We start from the raw sequence: 16,733 nt of genomic DNA, 5'->3' as shown, positions 1-16,733 counted from the left end.
CACTGGAGGCGGGCTGCACGATGTTGGGACGTGAGCGGAAGACGGCCTAACGGTGTGCGGGACCGTAGCCCAGCTTCATGGAGACGGTTGCGAATGGTTCTCGCGGATGCCCCAGGAGCAACAGTGTCCCTAATTTGCTGGGAAGTGGCGATGCGGTCCCCTACGGCACTGCGTAGGATCCTACGGTCTTGGCGTGCATCTGTGCGTCGCTGCGGTCCGGTCCCAGGTCGACGGGCACGTGCACCTTCCGCCGAACACTGGCGACAACATCGATGTAATGTGGAGACTTCACGCCCCACGTGTTGAGAAATTCGGTGGTACGTCCACCCGGCCTCCCGCATGCCCACTATACGCCCTCGCTCAAAGTCCGTCAACTGCACATACGGTTCACGTCCACGCTGTCGCGGCATGCTACCAGTGTTAAAGACTGCGATGGAGCTCCGTATGCCACGGCAAACTGGCTGACACTGACGGCGGCGGTGCACAAATGCTGCGCAGCTAGCGCCATTCGACGGCCAACACCGCGGTTCCTGGTGTGTCCGCTGTGCCGTGTGTGTGATCATTGCTTGTACAGCCCTCTCGCAGTGTCCGGAACAAGTATGGTGGGTCTGACACACCGGTGTCAATGTGTTCTTTTTTCCATTTCCAGGAGTGTAGTTCTAGGGGACTAATGACCTCAGCACTTGAGGCCCATAGTGCTCAGAGCCATTTGAACCTATAGAAGACGTGACCCACCAACCACTATGAGGGATCTACACCGAACTGCTGTTGAGTAGTGGGACAATCTGGACCAACAGTGTCTTGTTGCACTTATGGATAGTATGCCACGACGAATACGGGCATGCATCAATGGAAGAGGACATGCTACTGAGTATTAGAGATATCTGTGTGTACAGAAGACTGGACCACCACCTCTGAAAGTCTCGCTGTACGGTGGTACAAAGTGCAATGTGTGATTTTCATGAGCAATAAAAAGGCCGGAAACGATGTTTATGTTGATCTCCATTCCAATTTTCTGTACCGGTTCAGGAACTCTCAGAACCGAGGTTATGCAAAACTTTTCTCTTGATGTGTGTACACTGACTAAATACTGCGCAAGTCACTGTAAGGTGTACGGTGCAGGGCATGATGTTCTACTACTAGCCGTTTACTTTCCGATTCAATTCGCAAGTGGAGCGAGGGAATAATGATTATCTATATGCCTCCGTACAAGCCTTCATTTCCCTTATCTTGTTTTCGCTGTCATCACGCAGAATGTATGTTGACAGCAGTAGAAACATTTTGCAGTCAGCTACAAATGCCATTTTTACAAACATTCTCAACAGTGTTTCGCGAAATGAACGCCGTCTCCCCTGCGAGGATTTGCATTTGACTTCATAAAACACATTCGAAACACTCGCGTGCTGACCGAATCTACCTCTGATTTGTTTCAATGTCTTACATTAACCCGACCTGGGGGCCAACCCAAATACTCGAGCACTACTCAAGAAAAGGTCGCACATGTGTTCAATACACGGTCACCTTTGTAGATAAGATTTTTTTTCCTTTTTTTGGAGTCACCATTCTTGACAGGTTTGATGTGACCCGCCACGAATTCCCCTCCGGTATCAATATCTGCATCTCATAGTAGCACTTGCAACTCAATCATTTGCTGGATATATTTCAAAAATGGTTCAAATGGCTCTGAGCACTATGGGACTTAACATCTATGGTCATCAGTCCCCTAGAACTTAGAACTACTTAAACCTAACTAACCTAAGGACATCACACAACACCCAGCCATCACGAGGCAGAGAAAGATATATTTCAATTTTTGTCTTCCTCTACACTTTTTGCCCACTACAGATCCCTCTAGTACCACGAAAGTCATTCACTGATGTCTTAACAGATGTCCTATCATACTTTCCCTTCTCCTTGTCAGTGTTTTCAACATACTCCTTTCCTCTCCGATACTGCGCAGAACCTCCTTATTCCTTGCCTTATGAGTCCACTTAATTTACAACGTTTGTCTGTAGCACGACATCTCAGATGCTTCGATTTCCATCACTTCCGGTTTTCCCACAGTCTATGTTCCACTACCATACAATGCTGTGCTCCAAACGTGCATTCTCAGAAATTTCTTCCTCAAATTAAGACCTTTTTGCAGTGCTAGTTTGCTTTTTATGTCCTCGTTGCTCCGTCCGTCATTGGTTATTTTGCTGCCGTGGTAGTAGGTTTCCTTAACTTCATATACTTAGTGACAATCAATCCAGATACTAAGTTTCTAGTTAGTCTCATTTCTGCTACTTCTCGTTACTTTCGTCTCTTTTTTGCGTATTCTCAATTCATATTCTGTACTCATTAGACTGTTCATACCATCCAGCAGATCATGTAATTCTTCTTCACTTTCACTTAGAATAGCAATACCATCAGCGAATCTTATCATTGATATCATTTCACCTTGAATTTTATTTCAATCATTGCTTCTTCGATGTAAAGATTGAACATTAGTGAGGAAATACTGCATCCCTGTCTTACATCTTTTTCAATCCGAGCACTTTATTCTTGGTTGTCCACTCTTATTATTCCCTCTTGGTTCCTGTACATATCGTATATTACCTGTCTCTCCCTATACCTTACCCCTTCTTTTCTCGGGATTTCGAACACCCTGCACATTTTGGAATGTCGACAGATCCTATGAACGTATCTTGATTTTTTTTTTTTAGTCTTGCTTCCATTATCGACCGCAAAGCCAGAATTGCCTCTCTGGTGCCTTTAGCTTTCCTGTATCCAAACTGGTCGTCATATAACACATGCTCGATTTTCTTTCTCATTCTTCTGTGTATTATTCATGTCAGCAACTTGGATGTTGAGCTGTTAATCTGATTGTGCGATAATTCTTGCACTTGTCAGCTCTTTCCTCTTCGGATCTGTGTGGATGATATTTTTCCGAAGTCAGATGGTATGTCACCAGACTCTCACATTCAACACACCAACGTGAATAGTCGTTTTGTTGCCACTTCCTCCAATTATTTTAGAAATTCTGATGGAATGTTAGCTACCGATTCTGCCATATCTGTTCTCCAAAGCTCTCTTAAATTCTGATTCTAATACTGGATCCGCTCCAGTTTCCTCTTCTATCACATAAGATAAATCTTCCCGTCAGGGAGGCCTTCAATGTACTCTTTCCACCTAACCGTTCTCTCCTCTGCATTTAACAGTGGAATTCCCGTCACACTCTTAATGTTAGCAACCTTGCTTTTAATTTCACCGAAGGTCGTTTTGATTTTGCAATATGCTGAGTCAGTCCTTCCGACAATCATTTGCTTTTCGATTTCTTCACATATTTCATGCAGCTATTTCATCTTAGTTTCTCTACTCTTCCTGTTTATTTCATTTTTCAGTGACTTGCATTTCTATATTCTAGAACTTCCCTCAAAATTTTTGGACTTCCTCCTTTCATCGAACGAATGAAGTATATCTTCTATTACCCACGGTTTCTTCGCAGTTACCTTCTTTGTAGCTATGATTTTCTTTCCAACTTTACCATTTCTAAAGATTTCTATTTCCCTTCAACTGCACTGCCTACTGAGCTATTCATTATTGCTTTATCTATAGTCTTAGAGAACTTTCAGAGTATCTCATCATCCCTTAGTACTTCTGTATCTCACTTCTTTGCGTATTGATTCTTCCTGAATAATCTCAAACTTCAACCCACTCCTCATCACTACTAACTTGTGATCTGAGTCCATATCTGCACCTGGACACTCCTTACAATACAGTATCTGGTTTCAGAATCTCTGCCTGACCATGATGTAATTTAACTAAAACCTTCCCGTATTACCCGGCCCTTTCCAACCATACCTCCACCTCTTGTGATTCTTGAACAGAATATTCGCTGTTTCTAGCTGAAATGTATTATAGAACTCAAATACCATTTCTCCTCTGTCATTCCTTATCCTAACCCATATTCTCCTGTCATCTTTTCTTCTACTCCTTCCCCTACAACTGCATTCCAGTCGCCCCATGACTATTAGATTTTTATCTCCTTTTATGTACTGTGTCACCTTCATGTGTGCCGCCATTTATACCTATTGGTTTACTGTCGATTCTGATCAGAACAACCGGATCACTGAACTGTTCACAGCAACCCACTCCCTGCCCTACCTTCCTATTCATAACGAATCCTTCTCCAATTATACCATTTGCTGCTGCTATTGATATTACACTATATTCATGCGATCAGAAATCCTTGTCGTTTTCCCATTTCATTTCACTGACTCCTACTATATTTAGAGTGAGCTTTAGCATTTCCCTTTTCAGATTTTCTAGCTTCCCAGCCACGTTCAAGCTTCTGACATTCCACACCCCGAGTCGTATGACGTTATCCTTTCGCTGATTATTCAACCTTTTTCTCACGTTCACCTCCGCCTGGCACTTCCTCCCCGGAGATCTGTATCGGGGACTATTCCGGAATCTTCTGCCAACGGAGAGTTCATCATGACACTTTTTCAATTACAGGTCACAAGTCCTGTGGATGCAGGTTATGTGTCTTTAATGCAGTGGTTTCAATTTCCTTCTGCATCCTAATGCCGTTGATCATTGCCGATTCTTCCGCCTTTGTGGACAGTTTCCCACCCCAAGGATAATTTAGTGCCCTGAACCTCCGTCTGCTCCTCCGCCCTCGTGGATGAGCTATTCTTCGCTAAAACTCTCCCTACAAAACGAAGCCCTACCTCCTGCCGCCCCTATGTGGTCGTTCCATTCCATATCGCTCTGCAACGTTACGCGCAAGTATTTAATCGACGTGGCTGTTTCAAGCAGCATACCGCTAGCACTTTAGTGCAATATTACAGGATTATCCTTGCTACTCATATGCATTAACACACATATTTCGTTTTTTGAAAATTAAAACAGTTTTGATCGCATAAAACCATTTATTAAAATGGTGACTAGCTTCAATTAGGAATATTTTGACAAGCACCATAAATTTTGACAACATAGTTCTAGGAAAGCAGCGACCAGATTTTATACTTAAATCTGAGCAGTCGAGATCGCTAAATATATTGACATGAATTATTCAACATGTTCAATGAGCAGAAGTCGTGAAAATACAGCAGGAGAGAAATCAGGGTTTAACGTCTCGTTGACAATGAGGTCGTAAGATGTAGAGCGCACGCTTCAGTTGGGGAAGCTGGAGAAGGAAACTTCTCATGCCTTTTTAAATGAAGCATCGCAGTACATGCCTTAAATGAATTAGAGAAAATGATAGTAAACCTGAATGAGGGTCGACAGAGGACAAAAGAAAAGAACTTTCGGAGTAGAGGTAGTAATTCAGAGCTACAAAAATTAGATGGTCTCATATTCATTTTTTCTTGAATGCTATCAGCTAGCTCATCAAACATACGTGTCAAATATCTTTCTTGGTGAGATCATTAAGAGAAACTGATGATGAAATACATGGATGTTCTATTTTAGACATAAAATTATTTTCTTTCGTCATGGTTATAAAATCAAATAGCTTTGCCTCATAACTATCAATTAATTTTTTTTTAGATTTTCCGTCGTAAGTTGGATAATTTGTACCATCAGATCACGTACAACTGAGCGTGATTAGGGTGAAACCATCCGTCTTCTATATTTATGTTGATTTCTGTATCCTTGTTAAGAATATTTAGATTATTTTCTGATTTCTCACTCACAGGGAATGAGTAGAACGGATAGCTCTTTATTTTGTTCATTATTTATTAAAGATACAAATTTATTAAGCCATTTCTAAGATAATTGTTACAGGAGCACCACCGAAGTCAATCAAATTATCATTTTCATCAGTTACAGTTATTTCTAATCCCTGTACAGTATCAAAAATAGGAGTATATACAGCATAATTTGGTTCATGAATTATTGGTTCACTAGATTCGGCATTAGGCTTGAATGAAGTTATAATGTTACTTTCTGCCTCTGCACTCTGCTTCTTGACTGTCATGGTTGCCCTCTAACTTTTATTAAAATGGTAACTAGTTTCAGTCTCCTTTTCAGACGATTTTCAGACCACTGTACAGTGGCGACAGGTGGAGCTAGTGCACGGTTCACGTTCCGTCTGTTGAAACGCGAAAGTCACGTGTTCTGTTTAGAAGTTCTGTTTGATTCATCCTGTAGTCTTCTACTTAACGACGATACTTTCCCATACGCTACAGCTGCAGATGGCTGGTCAGCCAGTCCGTCAGCTAGTTTATTTATTGAGAGAACAAGAGCAGTCGTATTAGACTTCCCAGGGGCACTCCTGAGAAGATCGAGAGTATTTTCAGAACGATAATCAAATGCTAATCTACTGAAATCTGTGTTCGTTTCTTCTTCTCCTTAAATTGCAATAATCCGTCGTTGAATGTGCTTCTCATTAGATATAAAACCCTTTGCATGTTGGTTGGAATGTTTTCATCTACGAGGGTGTGTCAAATGAAAACCTTAAATTTGTAATAACAAATTCAAATTTCGCGCCGTTATCCTATAAGGTGGTAAGCTTGCTACAAACAGCGTGCAGAATGGCCTGTAGGTGGCAGCATAGTGCAGATGCACACATACCGTCGCAGTACCAGTATAAAGATGCCCGCCCCACTTTCTTCTTGCACCAGGGAGGTACAGCGTTCTGTTATTCGGTTTTTGCGTAGTGAAGGTGTGAAAACTGTTGAAATTCATCTACGAATGAAGGTTCAGTACGATGATGCATGTTTGTCACAGCAGCAAGTCTACGAATGGAGTAGGAAGTTCACAAATGGTGTGACTTCAGTGGAAGATGCTCCTCGTCCAGGTCAGGCACAACCAGTTGTGACTCCACAGAATATTGCAGCAGTTGAAGCCATAGTGAAGGAAAACCGCCGAGTGACACTGAATGACATTGCAGCATGTTTACAGATTAGTCATGGGTCAGCACACCACATTGTGCATGATGTGCTCCAATTTCACAGAGTGTCTGCAAGATAAATGCCACGGCATATGACTCCTGAAATGAGAGAACGACGTGTTGATGCTTGTGAAGAACTTCTTCGGCGCTTTGAACGACAAGGTGATGGCTTCCTTGCAAGAATCGTTACTGGTGACAAAACCTGGGTTCAATTCCACCAACCGGAAACGAAAAGAGCGAGCAAGGAATGGCGCCATTCCTCATCACCAAAACCAAAGAAGTTTCGAACAGAACCATCAGCAGGGGAGGTTATGCTGACTCTCTTTTGGGACGAAAAAGGGGTCATTTTGGAGCATTACATGCCTAGAAGGACCACTGTCACCAGTGAATCATACACAGAGCTCCCAAAAGATCATCTGCGGTCTGCAATCAAATCAAAGCGACGTGTCCTTTTACAACATGACAATGCAAGGCCTCACACTGCCCGTACAACAGTTGCAACAATCACAGACCTGCATTTTCAGTGTTTTTCTCATCCATCATACTCACCAGACCTTGCCCCAAGTCACTTCCATATGTTTGGACCACTCAAAGACGCAATGGGAGGAAAGAAGTTCCGTTCTGATAAAGAGGTACGCCACGCGGTGCATGAGTGGTTGCGCGGACTACCAAAAGAATTTTTTTCTAAAGGAATTTATGCACTCTGTAAGCGCTGGAGGACTTGTATTAAGCGCGGGGGAGATTATGTTGAAAAGTGATACGGCTTTGTACCACTTAAAAAAATATTTAAGGTTTTCACTTGACTCACCCTCATAGAAAAGCAATTTTCTTCAAAGAAATTGTTACGTTTACCTTACTAAAGCAGCACAAACGTTTCATTTAAGCTAAATTCTAATGATGCTACTAGGGAAATAAGAAAGTTTTGAATTTACTTTGATCTCTATGTAACGCCAGAAATGTATATTCTCCTATTTCCATCTATTGTACTATAATTTTTTTTCCTTGTTTTGTTACCTCAAGATATGACATTTCTGTGTCTTTATATATTGTAATTGTTTTACTATTTGTATATATATGCATTTATGTCGATGTATAATTGGTTTGTTTTGTAAATATTATTTGTATTTTGACGCTGGGTCTGGCCTAGGCTAAACTTTGCTATCGAACGATTACATCGACAGGTCGTGTGGAGAACCAAAGTGTTTAGGATCTTTGGTAGTGTTAACTCTGCCGAGTGGAGTGCAGAGCGGAGAGCGGAGTCTGGCTAGAGTAGGGCGGTGGAGCAGGTGTGTTGAGTGACGCTCCCGCGAGTTGCCGCGCTTTCGGGGTTTGGCAGCATGTAATTGCGCTCGACTTGCTGTGATAGTTTCTGACACGGTGTCTCGGACGGGAGGCATTAGCTGGCGCACATCAAGAGCCCGTTTCGCCTGGTGACCGTGTCGAGAAGAAGGTGCGCCAACATCCAGCTTCTGCACCAGCGACGGCCGACAATGAGTGACTGTCGCCACCTCCTCGATCGACGACTTCAAACCTTCAATCAACCAACAAGGAAGACTAAAAGCACGTTAAGTTTGAGAACTGTATGGCAGACCTCAGCCTTTCAAACTACTGCATAAAAATTACAGCAACTTAGCATGAACCTTTGTTGCTCACTGTCCCAATTGCATTACCAAGCAGGGTCCCTTCCTTTTCTGGAATGAACCCGAGTGTCGCTGAAATTCATACGCCACCATTAAAGTAATATCATTCCATTTCACTTCTCTAATTTCAAAGTTCAGTTAAGGTATTCATAGATGGCTACAATATTTAGATTACACAAGCACAATTTAAGAGTGCGAGTTTTGTTACCATATTTTAGCTTACCTGTGACTGCAGCTCAGCTTGGTACATACTAAATTTTACTATTGTTAATTGTTCAGAATCATTTAATTCAGGTTCAAAGTTAAATCTCTTATTTCTAAATTGCGTAGATTCAAGTAGCTTTTGAAATGATTGTTGAGGTAGCCCAAGACTAACTGTATTTTACTGAATTTCGATGTGCTTCAGAAACAAAGCTCGCTATCAATTTCAGTCACTAAATTAACTTTCAATTTTCCGGTTTTATTAGTTATTTCGCTAAATTAAGTCAGAGTGTAGCGAAATTTATAACTTCTGACAAACTTTCAGTTTTCACACTACACGTGTCAACCTTCAGTGACCACGCTTCTAGTGCTAATTATACGTGTAATAACCTTTCTTTTTCAGATACTACAGTAATTGTTCATGGGACTGGCGACCGTAGTTTCCCCCAAATCTCAAATACCTAATTACCACTAGTTAATTGTTAATGTAATGGCTGCACATTTACTTTCTTTATTAACTTTACCCCTTTTCAAAATTAATTTCCACCAGTTTCATTTGCATTTTTCCTTTCATTTAGATGTAACCCTTTTCTCCCTCTGTACCGACAGATTAACTTCGGTGACGATTGGTTTTCCCAAATCTCCATTAGGTACACGCGGTTTAATTTTTCACTGTCATTAAGGTCGATAAGTGAGGGGGAGGTTACATCTATACAACACTTTTATAACGTTAAGTTGTGAAAATGGGTGGACTACAGGGTTTCAGGTTCTGACATTGTAGCCTGTGGGTACTGAAAAGTTGCCAGTTCCAGCGTCAGAGTGTGCGTTACAAGTGCGGTAACTGAGAACCCCTGTGGAGAGGGATAATGTACGTAGATTGCTAGCAACAGTGTGCGGGGTTCGCAGGCCCCTGTATGGAGTGCACCCTCGCGTCGGGAAGGCGATCTTCCGCTGGATGGGAGCTGTATGGGGTGCTGCCCCAGGGGCTTGTGGCACATGCTGCGCCACTTTGCCAGCCTATGCGGCACGGAGTTGGCGCGGAATTCAAATGTCACAAGAGAGGGAAAGGAGTGGGGGTGAAGGGGGGTGGGGCTGACATTCCAGCCAAGAGCGGGAGGCGGACAAGCCGGGAATACCAACACGCCGTCACCAGGAGATGGCCGCCCGGACACAGCGTTTGATGTGCACGCACTGTCGCAGCGAAACCGACTGAAATGGCTCCAGGCGAAACGGTCATATTTCCAGGTTTCCGCGATTACAGCCGTGCAAGAAAAGCTGCTTGTTCCTGTTAAATTGTAATTTATATTCACTTTCCGCTCAGTGGCAGCTTAATTTTCTTCGAGCAAACTTTGCACTGGCATAACTGTCGCATTTTTGTGATACTTTTGAAAGGTGGCTACACTGAGCCACAGCGCCAGAGATTGCGCCAAAGAGTATTATTCAGCCGCCTCCACTGGCAGTGCTTGGGGAGAACTCGTAGTAGTCAGAGCTTGTTGAGATGTGCTAGTGAAAAGTGCTTGGGGAGAACTCGTGGTAGAAAGTGCTTGTTGAGATGTGCTAGTGAAAAGTGCTTGCTGAGATGTCGTAGTGAAGAGTGCTTGTCGAGAGGTCGTGGTGGAGAGTTTTTGTTGAGATGTGGTAGTAGCGAGTCGGTGTGGAGATATTGTAATGTTTAGAGTGCTTTTCATCAATATAAATGAAGGTAAAAAAATTTTTTCTTTTCTCTCTCATTATTTCAGTGTCCTGAATAATGCGTCATTACAGGTTCAGTCAACAAAGCATCTGGCTTGTGTTCTTGTATTAGAGTGTAATTCTGGGTTTCTTGCGCAATTATAGTATTTCTATTTTTTTTAATTGCTTCAGTATAAATGGTATTTAAAATTTCTTGTCTTATTGAAGAAGAACCGTGCCAGATGTCTACGTTGAGTCATACTTCCACACACAGAACAGTTACACTTGTGTTTTGGTGTCGTAGGTTTTATAGTTGCTGGGGACTTAATTAATTAATTGTGCTAACGAAAATTTTCATTTCATTCTTTGTTGTTGTTCTATGCAGTCAGATTGCGTACAAATACTAATCAGGGCCAACCGTTTACGACACAGCGTAATCGGATATACAGTTACGAAAAATTTAAAAATTATTTTAAAACTTAATAGTTAAGCTTCCATGCACTTTTTTTAAGGCAACAGCCGACAGTCGAAGTGTATAAAATGCATGACGCACTGCTGTTTTTTATTTAGTATTTATTCTGATCTGTTTCGTACTCAAACCATCATCCAGGAACTACACAAATTTTAAATTGTTGAAAAAGAAGACAGAATGTAGAAACGTACAAAATTCACAAACAATCGTAATTTAATAGTTACGAAAGAAAAGTAAAAGCGTTGTCACAGGCCACACGTTATGCAACACAAGATTAGTATCCTTATGGTAAAAACTATTAATGTGCGCTATATAACATCAAAGCATCCAACAGGGTGATGTTGCTCATTCAGTGGCAAAAGTTAAGTCGACCGTTTTAATTTCCGGTGCGACTAAAACAAGCATGTCTGTAACCATACCAAATAAGGTACGTGGCAAATATACCCATACGGCAGTCATAACATCAACTGACTTAAATTCTACGAAAAATCTTTATACAAAACATGCACCCACATGTTGCTATTTACGCATAAATACCTAAGTATATCTACATATTTAAACAAGGTGTAGTACAGGTGCGCTGGCCCGTGTGGCTGAGCGGTTCTAGGTGCTACAGTCTGGAACCGCGCGACCGCTACGGTCGCGGGTCAGAATCCAGCCTCGGGCATGGACGTTAGTTAGGTTTAAGTAGTTTTAAGTTCTAAGGGACTGATGACCTTAAGTCCCATAGTGATCAGAGCCGTAGTACAGGTGCAATAGTTCTTGAGTGTACAACACAATGTTGATGTACACTATGAAGTTTGTAATGACAGTAATATAAATTAGTGTCATTTTACAATCATAAAAAAAACGTAATCGATGTATGTGACGCATCAGGATGTCAGAAATGCATGATATACGAATTAAAACAACGTTAAATATACCGCATGTATCCCCGAAAAGCTGGACGCAACATGCACAGTGATACTCTACGCCAGAAATGTACTACTATTCATTACAGTAAAACACCATTATGGATAATTATGTTATGTGCATCTCTCATTGTCAACGTATGTAAAAACGTCTCAAATGTTGCTACCTAAATGGATGTCACTTTCTAATTTAGAAACAACATCGTCAGTTACGTGAAACATTAAATATAATCATGAATAAATCCACCTGAAAAACAAAGTAAGGATAAAAGTCTTAGTGTCTCTCATTCATTGGACTACAAAGAAAAGTGAGAAATTCCTCTAAAGGCGTGAAGCTGTTACGTGAGGAAGGCACAGTTCGAACAGCAACATGGAGATTTAGTGACTTCCCTGATGTTTCGCCATCACTTGTGGGTAAATAAAGCATTGTCGAAGCTTAACCCTCGATTGTATTCCGCCGCCATGGAGGCCAACCTTTGTCAATACCTGTCACTGCTGTTGGGCAACTATCAGAAAACCAGTATAACAGACTACATCCAAAGCTCCTGACAACAGACAGCACATCAAGACCTCAAGAAATCACCGAGAAAGTCTCATAAACTTTATAATTTTCTTTTTTTAACTGGATTATGCACCACTTTCCTACGACATAAAAGTTTTACAAAATGTATCACCTACTTTATAGGTGCTTATACATGTGAATATTACCGATTAAGCAGTATAATAACCCACAGTTGCAAGAGATTAAGTCGATTTCTTTACACAAGTATGGAAAAAGTGATAGAAGCCGACTTAAGCGAAGAACACTATGGATTCCGAAGAAATTAGGAATACGCGAGGCAGTACTGACCCTACGACTAATCTTCGAAGATTAGTTAAGAATAGACAATCTTATGTTTTTGGCATTTGTAGACATTTAGAAAATTTTTGACAATGTTGATTGGAATACTGTCTTTGATATTCTGAAGGTAGTAGGGGAAAAACAGGAAGCGAAAGGCTATTTACAACTTGTGCAGTAACCAGACGGATGTACAAGAGTAGGTTGGCATGAAAGGGAAGCAGTGGCTAAGAAGAGAGTGATAAAGGGTTCCAGTCTGTTCCAGATGTTATACAATATACACATTGAGCAAGTGCTAAAGAAAACCATAGAAAATTTGGAGTAGGAATTAAAGTTCAGGGAGGTGAAACAAAAATTTCGAGGTTTCGTGATGACATCATAATTCTATCAGAGACAGCAAAGGACTTGGGAGAGTAGTAGAACAGAATGGATAACGTCTTGAATGGAGGGTATATGATGAACATTAGCAACAGCACAACGAGGATAATGGAATTTAGTCGAATTAAATCAGGTGGTCCCGGTAATTGGAGTAGGGAACGAAACACAAAAAGTAGTAGATAAGTTTTGATATTTGGGCAGCAAAATGACTCATGGTGATCGAAGTAGAGAAGATACAAAATGTAGGTTGGCAATGGCAAGAAAAGCGTTTTGAAGAAGAGAACCCGGTTAAGATGAAGTATAGACTGAAGTGTTAAGAAATCTTTTCTCAAGGTATTTTTCAGGAGTGTAGTCACGTATGGATGTGAAACATTGACGATAAACAGATTAGACAAGATACACAGCAGAATCTTTCGAAATGTGGTGCTACAGAAGAATGCCTAAGATCGGATTAGTATATCACGCAACTAAAGAGAAGGTACTGAATAGAAATTGGGAAGACAAGAAACTTGCGATAAAACTTGAATAAAAGAAGGGATCGGTTGATAGGACGCATACTGATAAGCGAAGGTCACGATATGTTGTCGCGCAAACTGCACTACTGGCCATTAAAATTGCTACACCACGAAGATGACGTGCTAAGGACGCAAAATTTAACCAATAGGAAGAAGATGCTATGATATGCAAATGATTAGCTTTTCAGAGCATTCACACATGGTTGGCGCCGGTGGCGACACCTACAACGTGCTCACATGAGGAAGGTTTCCAACAGATTTCTCATACACGAACAGCAGTTGACCGGCGTTGCTTGGTGAAACGTTGTTGTGATGCCTTGTATAAGGAGGAGAAATGCGTACCATCACGTTTCCGACTTTGATAAAGGTCGGATTGTAGCCTATCGCGATTGCGGTTTATCGTATCGCCACATTGCTGCTCGCGTTGGTCGAGATCCAATGACTGTTAGCAGAATATGGAATCGGTGGGTTCAGGAGGGTAATACGGAACGCCGTGCTGGATCCCAACGGCTTCATATCACTAGCAGTCGAGAAGACAGGCATCCTATCCGCATGACTGTAAGGGATCGTGCAGCCACGTCTCGATCCCTGAGTCAACAGACGGGGACGTTTGCAAGACAACAACCATCTGCACGAACAGTTCGACGACGTTTGCAGCATCATGGACTATCAGGTCGGAGACCATGGCTGCGGTTACCCCTGCCGCTGCATCATAGACAGGAGCGCCTGCGATGGTGTACTCAACGACGAACCTTGGTGCACGAATGGCACAACGTCGTTTTTTCGGATGAATCCAGGTTGTGTTTACAGCATCATCATGGTCGCATCCGTGTTCGGCGACATCGCGGTGAACGCGCATTGGAAGCGTTTATTCGTCATCGCCATACTGCGTATCACCCAACGTGATGGTATGGGGTGCCATTGGTTACACGTCTCGGTCACCTCTTGTTCGCATTGACGGCACTTTGAACAGTGGACGGTACATTTCAGACGTGTTACGACCCTTGGCTCTGCCCTTCATTCGATCCCTGCGATACCCTACATTTCAGCAGGATAATGCACGACCGCATGTTGCAGGTCCTGTACAGGCCTTTCTGGATACAGAAAATGTTCGACTGCCGCCCTGGCCAGCATATTCTCCAGATCTCTCACCAACTGAAAACGTCTGGTCAATGGTGGACGAGCAACTGGCTCGACACAATACGCCAGTCACTACTCTTGATGAACTGTGGTATCGTGTTGAAGCTGCATGGGCAGCTGTACCTGTACACGCCATCCAAGCTCTGCTTGACTCAATGCCTAGGCGTATCAAGGCCGTTACTACGGACAGAGTTGGTTGTTCTGGGTACTTATTTCTAGGATCTATGCACCCAAATTGCGTGAAAATGTAATCACATGTCAGTTCCAGAATAATATATTTGTCCAGTGAATACGCGTCTATCATCTGCATCTTTTCTTGGTGTTGCAATTTTAATGGCAATAGTGTATATTCATATATAGCGCAGTTAGTAGAGCAGCAAAGTATGAATACACCATCAGAATTGTACTGCTATAGGCTATTAAGAGATATCAGCCGACAGAATCACGATTTGAATACTGTAAGTATGAATGATATACTACCCTGATGGATTATTTGAGACAAATACTCAATAATATGTTACTAAGTCATTCTATAACGTAAGTTACTTACTTGACTACACTATCGAAGGCAGAAAAAATGCAAGTCAGCAATAACAACATGAAAAATTCATATACAGTTCTCGCAGTGTGCACATTTGATGAAAGGAGGTTGGTCACAATTCTCCGAAGCAGTACTCCAAGCGTGTTTGAAATACACCAGGAACGTCGTTTATGTAAAGACATTTAGGAAATGCAAATCTGATTAAGTTGGAGTATCGTGCCGCCAAGAGCTGGAAATAAACAAACAATTGAAGGATGAAGAAGTTCTCTCTATGCCATATGTTAATGTTAATGTCAGAAAATTCCGTGATTGTATATTTGATAAACTTCACAAAAATTTTCTATGGACGGAAAAAGAAAACGTATGCACGTTGCACAATGCCTGTGCACTTTGCCGGACTGAGCTTCTTCATTAATTCAAACGCTTTCAAGAACGTCAGAGATGTATAGTTTGTCATCCCCGTTGGCTGTCCAGGAGCCAATCAAAAGAAGGGCTTAGTTTTTTCTTCTCTATCTGGCCACATTACCTGTTCTAAGAAGACTCCTAAATCCCTCTCAGTCATGTTAGCAGATCTGCTAGAAAACGCCTTAATGTTTGGTATATCTGTATTTATATGTGCAGTAAAATGTTCCGTGGGCTCTAATACAAGAACAGTAGGGCATACAAATGGGTAGCAGCGTACCATCCATCAGAATCCCAGGCGGTATCATATAAGAGTGTGTGGTTGCCGGTATGGATCCAACAGCGTGAAAGACATGCTTGCTTACCTTCACTGCGAGAGTCCGTCCAGATCGCAACTTTTTATCGCATCTTAATTGGTCGGTATTAATTATCTGATCTGGTGACAAACTTTCTCCTTCATGAGAGATCTGATTTCTCTTACGATTTGACAAGCTTTTTATTGAATATATACATCTCCTTCAACCATCCGCTTGCTAACATTATGGGTTATTTCGTGACATAAAATCTTATTCTTACATTCAAAATTAGTTCCCCACGAGTTGGAAGCTTTGAACTGCAGTGAACGGTGAGGGTCAGTTTTCTCCTTTATTTTCAACACCCAGAGTCTCATGTGCGATTACGTATTATTGCGTTCTCCTGTCTCTTTGCGATAAAATGATCATGTAACACACGATTTATCATATCCTGCAGAATTTTTGGGTTTGAGGAATGACGCTGTTTTAGCTGTTGTTGGAGTTTTAGCGTGATTTTGTAGTGTTATAACAGTCACGCTCTTTACTTTCCTTTCCTATGGCAATACTATTATACACACCGCATTTCTTCCCTCAAGAATTCTTTACTGAACATAATGAGAATTACACACACGAAATAATGGTATTTTATCTACACACGCTCTTTTTCCATGTAATCTCCATCCCGTTCTATGGCCTTCCTCCAGAACGGAACGAGGCCATGTATGCCTTTCCGGTACCAATTCTTGTCCTGGTGGCGTAGCCAGTGCTCCACTGTATGAATCACTTTCTCATGGTCCCCAAACTGTCTTCCACGAATGCCATTCTTTAACGGCCCCAACAAGTGGAAGTTC

The sequence above is a fragment of the Schistocerca piceifrons genome, chromosome 8 (genome assembly GCF_021461385.2).
Source record: "Schistocerca piceifrons isolate TAMUIC-IGC-003096 chromosome 8, iqSchPice1.1, whole genome shotgun sequence".
NCBI classification, from domain to species: Eukaryota; Metazoa; Arthropoda; class Insecta; order Orthoptera; family Acrididae; genus Schistocerca; species Schistocerca piceifrons.
Note: the sequence above shows the minus strand (reverse complement) of the source record.